Source organism: Microcebus murinus, chromosome 12 (genome assembly GCF_040939455.1).
Source record: "Microcebus murinus isolate Inina chromosome 12, M.murinus_Inina_mat1.0, whole genome shotgun sequence".
NCBI lineage: Eukaryota > Metazoa > Chordata > Mammalia > Primates > Cheirogaleidae > Microcebus > Microcebus murinus.
In genome coordinates, this window is record NC_134115.1 from 21,188,288 (window position 1) to 21,194,323 (window position 6,036).

Genomic DNA, 6,036 nt, shown 5'->3' on the forward strand with positions numbered 1-6,036 from the left:
ATGCTTGCACAGAACCACAGACTCAGACAAACAAGAGTTTTTGGACTGAGCTCTTGTGTCATTATTCTCAAAACTCCTGAGGGTGCCTCGCCAAGCCTTCCACATCCCTGGGTCCACACGGGGGGCTGCTGCAGGCAGTTCTCTTTCAGGGCAGGAGCTGCCTGTACCCTTCAAGCATTCTCTGGCCATAGGCTAGAAGCTAGGAGTTGACACCTCCGGAGTGCTGCCAACCAGCAAGGGACGGGAGTTAGTGGATACGCATTCCAGCTTGTTGGCAAACCTGAGGCTCCTTCTACACCTTATCTTACAGCGTCCCCAGGGGGACTGAGCCCAACTTGCTGTCAGTGGAACCTGCTCATTAATGTACCATTTATTGGCTTTTCTCCCAGTCTCACTTTCGCACCCGCTCACTGTGCTTTCTGACATCGCTTCTCAGATAAACTCCTTGCACCCAAATCCTTGACACAGGATCTGCTTTGGTGGAAATTTCAACCAAGACAATGAGGATCAACAGGTGGCTTTCTGTGTGGGGAAGCAGCCACAGAGACTTGTCAGGGACAACGAGATCATGAACAAGTCACAACCAAGACTGATAAACACTTTGCCTTGAGTGGACTCCCAACTGTAGCTGATGGTTGAGGTTCCAGATTAGCACCTAAAACTCCAGCATGACATGAATTTGCTGCAAAAGTTCCCAGTGGGAGATTTTGTAGATACACACACAGACACACACACACACACACAATCTATAATAATAGAATACATACAAATCTATATAATAATAATATATTTATGAAAAAATTCCATGTTTCCTAGAAGCTACCACTAGAGCATTTTTTAAAGATAAGTGAATAATCATGTTTAATTGTTGAAGAAAAGTGATCTAAACACGAGACCATTTCACCTTCTTTTCACTCTGTTTAGAGGGCTCCTGTGCTCCCTCCGCCTGCCCAGCAGTGGCCGTTGGCTCTGAGATGAGCCCCACACCAGCCCTGACTGGTCCATTCCAGACGTGTCAGGTCTCGGCTCCCTCCCTGGGGACACATATGCACTTCTGTCCTACTCTTCGGGCCAGAGGATGGTGCTGACACAGAGGCAGAGAGGAAAGAGGAAAGAATATTCCATCAGAGAACTGGCACACATATGGTGACATTTAATGGCTGGGAGAAAATCAGAGAAGAGAGAACACATATTCAAAACCAGTACAAAAGTAAAGGAACATTATCTAGGAATGTTCTGAGAGAGACTATCTGCCTTCTTTAAAAAAAGGAGTTTCTCTAATTTTTGTGATTGGGAAGGGTCAGTCCTTAGGAAAAAGAAGGAAACAATGTTCAAATATTGATGAAACAGGACTTTAGAAACAGGTCATTAGAGCAAGAGGCTCTCTGCCAATGCAAAAACACTATTATGCCATTATTTTATTAGTATTAATATCTTAAGATATTGTTCTAAATATGTTGGAATGTACTGAAATTGTATTTAACTGTCTAATTACTTTATTAACTAAATTCTTGGACTAGATTGTGAAGTTATGAGTTTTTGAGTGGGGGTTACATACCTGTGTATTTGAAGATGGTCCAATGCTAAATAAAATTGTATTCCAAACAATAATGCTGCTATTTTTTTTAGAAGGCACTTTCAGGATTCCAAATTACTTCATAAAACTGGATTTCTTTTACCCAAACACTTTTGCTGGATATAATTCTATAAAGAATAAGAAGATATTTCCAAAAAGAAAGAAACAGCAACAAAACCCAGTGATGGCATAATATATTTAAGGGAAAAATTGTTCAAAGATATCCATATAAAAGTATTACGTGTCCCTGTGTCTGGATCTTGGGATAAAATTCAGATAAACTTGGGGAAAACTTAGGGTAAGGTAAATTGGCTGTTTTTGTGGAATTAGGCACCAAGAAACTAATTTAGTGGTTCATAATAGGAGTGATCAGAAAAATCTCTAACAAGATTGACTTCTCCCATTCCAATTAGCCACCTGCCTCTATGTTACAATTTCTTATCCTTTTTCTCCACCTTTTTTTAATTTTTAAAATATGCCCCCATCTCAATATTCAGATGATAATTTGAGATGTCTTCCTAGGTAGGTTCTTACCTTTGGGTTTTATTGTTACTTATCAGCCCATCTCTAAGATAAACATAGACACCTTCAAGGATTGCCTGGTCTTGAAACACCCATGGAACCACTGCAAAATGAAAAGATTTTTTCCTTTTTTTGGCACTCTTTTAGATGTAAGTTTATTACTTTAAATGGGATATTTCTCAATAAACTCACTTGTGAATCTGCTGGGTTAGGTATTAGCATCCGGGATGAATGGGATTGCTGAGTGAACACTATAGATTATATTATACATAATCCACAAAATGCAGGCTACCATCCATGGAGTAGAGCAAAGAGAAAGTGATCAATTTCTATAATTTTAATCCTGGGCATTGGTGACCTGAAATCTATACTCTCGCTTGGTTTGGGGAGGTCAAGGTGCTAAACAGTGTAGGGTGGACTGAGAGGCACACTTGATCTTCAGAAGAAGCCAGCTCATTACTATGACCTTATATCTCTGGACTTGTATCTGCTGTTCACCTTGTATATTAGCAAATTTTTTTAGACAAAAGTCTGCTAAACTGTTTCAGATTTCTGCACACATCTCATCGTCCAGATGTGTATCATGTGGCTAACTCTAGAAAGAAGCCAACTGAGGAGGAGGTTGGGAATGAGAATTGGGTCAAACACCAAGGTCTTACATCATGATTCCAGGTTTTGAAAATTATTAAAATATATATACTAAATATATATAGGTCTTTTTGGCAAAGGAGCATGAGCCACATAAGATGATGTAATTAGTAATATGTAAGGGAATGGAGGGATTTATAAAGGATTTGCAAAAATTTGATCCATGACCTGGACAATAAATGTGCCTGTTTCCCTCCTTGTTGCTGTCATCCACCAACCTCCTCTGACATTATGCTTGGTGGCTTCTGAATCTATGTGGATAACCCATTTGACAGCCTAAACTCTGGTTCCTCTACATCTTCATCTCTAATGACAAATTACTCTTCATTACTTAAAGCAATGAGGAAAAAGCTGGGCATAGTGGCTTATACCTGTAATCCCAGCACTTTGGAAGACTAGGTGAGAGGATCATTTGAGACTGGGAGTTTAAGACCAGCATGGTCAACATGACAAGACCTCATCTCTGCGAAAAATTTAAATAAATAAGCCAGGCATGGTGGCACATGCTACATGGTGGTCCTAGCTACTGAGGTGACTGAGGCAGGAAGATTGCTTGAGCCCAGGAGTTCGAGGCTGCAGTGAGCTATGATTGTGCTACTGTGCTCCAGCCTGGGTGGCAGAGTGAGACTCAGTCTCAACAATAACAAAAATTTGTAATAAGGAAAGAAATGGAAAACATAAGAATCAAATGAAACTACTAGAAATGAAAAATACAACACCTGAAATGAAGAAATCACTAATTACCAGTAGATTTACATAATTGTATTCCCAGAATGGGGGCAGAAAGGGAGGGAGGGGAGGATAAAAAGAAAAAATATCCAAAGAAATAACAGAAAAAATATTAAATTTTATAAATACTATAAACCTACTAACTCAAAAATTCACCAAATACCAAAAATGATAAACACAAAGAAAAGCATGTTGAGAACTATTATAATTAAGTTGCTGGAAACCAGTGATAAAAGAGTGGGGTGGGGGGCAAGAAAGCTTAAAAGCAGCCAGGAAAAAAAGACACATACAGAGGACCTAAGGTAAAAATTAATAGAAACCTCTTATCTGAAACTATGACAATGGAATGCTATGTTTAAAGTTCTGAGGGGAAAAAGTCAGCTTAGATATCCATATCCAGTGAGGGTGTGGTGGTGGTAGTGCTGGAGGAATTCTTCAAAAACATACATACTTTTTCAGAGGAAACTAGTGCTGAGAAAATGTGCTCCCAGTTGATGTGCATTATAATCAATGTTAAAGAAATTTCTTCAGACAGAAGGAATATACCAGATGAATACTTGTATCTTTCTCACACAAAGAAATGAAGAAACATAGAAGTGGTGAATATGTGAGTAAACATAAAATTTTTTTCTCTGTTTTTGTTTCTTAAAAGAAAATAATTAATTGTTAAAAGCAAAAATAATAACAATATATTGTAGAGTTTATAACATGTAGAAGTAAAAGGTATGACAGGAACAGCAAAAGGATTGGAGAGGGAAAAGGAAGCATTTTGTTTTAAGCTTCTTACATATGAAGTAGTTTAATATTACTTGAAGGTGAACTATGATAAGTTAAAGATGCATACTGTAAACCTTATAGCAACCACTACAAAATAAAACAAAGTGGTATAGCCAATAAGCCAATAATAAAGATAAAATGGAATCATAAAAATAACTCAAAAAATTAACTCAAAAGAAGGCCATAAAAAGAGAAAAAGAAACAAAGAAGAGATAGGCCCAATAGAAAACAAAGAGTAAGATGGTAAATTTAAACCTAACCATATCAATAATTACATTAAAAGTAAATGACATAAACACTCAAAGGCAGAGATTGTCAGACTAGGTAAAAAGTAATACCTAATATATGCTGTTGACAAGAAACACAGTATACATACAAATACACAGATATGTTAAAAGTAAAAGGAGACATCTGTTTTTTTGGTGTGACATATAAGAAGCTTGGAAGTTACCACTTTGTCCTAAAACAAGTAAAAAGCTGAACAAATGGAAAAATCAATAATTCGTCTGAGATCTGTCAAAAAAGTGACACCACAGGGAACACTTCTGTCCCCTAAAACTGGAGAGACAGGTAAGAAACAAGAGATAAGACAGATAGGAGAATCACAACCTACCAGAGCAGAAACCCATGGGCAGAAACCTCCATGGGGACAAGTACCAGGGTTGAAAAACCTGAAACACATTTGATGGAATTGCTAGATTAGTGTGGACAGTCTATGGGTTAGAAACTCAGAGGGGGTGCCCACATCTTTGTGAGTTTTATTTCCTGGAGCTCTACCAGCTTCTCACAATGACGATCAGAGAAAAATCTCTTCTAGCTTTGGGTGGGAAGAAAGGAAAAGTAACCATTTTTTGTATACACCAAAACATTTTACACTTCTTAACAAGGACTACCCTCAAAAGAAACTATTTTTCTATATCTTAACCTATTGGGATTATATCAGAGCCTAACCAATCTATGGGAAAGGAAATAACCAACTCCAGTCTGCTCTAGCCTTCCACATGGGGGAGGGAAATACCAAACTCCAGTCCCCTCCAACCATTCTGTCCCACCTAAGGCAGGGGAAAACCAAGAGGCATTTGTGAAGTTCACAGCCCAGCGACACAGGCTGTAATCACAGGACCATAGAATACTTTCCCTCCCCCAAATCTTGCAACCAGTTACTAAAGGCCTATTTGCCAGATTTTCTTCCACCCAGTACATGATGTCTATCTAGCTTGCAACAAAAAATTACAAGTCTTGCTAAATGGCAAAAAAAAAAAACCCACAATTTAATGAAACAGAGCAAGTGTCAGAACCAGACTCAGATATAGTTGGGATGTCAGCATTAACAGAGCAGGAATTTAAACCAACCATGATTAATAAGCTAAAGGCTTCAATGGAAAAAGTAGACAACATACAAGAACGGGTGGGCAATGTAAGTGTAGAAATGGAAATTCTAAGAAAAAATAAAAAACAAATGCTAGAGATTGAAAACATTGCAACAGAAACAAAAATGCCTGTGATGGTCTCATTAGTAGACAGGGCATGTCTGAGGAAAGAATCTCTGAGCCTGAGGATATGTCAACAGAAACTTCCAAATCTGAAAAGCAGGGATAAAAAAGACTAAAAAACAAAACTTTCATTTGGGGATGATAAAAATGCCCTAAAATTAGATAGCAGTGGCTTCCACTTTCTGTTCTGGCATGTAAGGAGCTTGGAAGCCACCATTCTGTCCCAACAAAAGGTAAAATGTCGCGCCCGCCTCGCCAGCAAGGAAGACGCGGCAACCGGAGTTCTTCTGA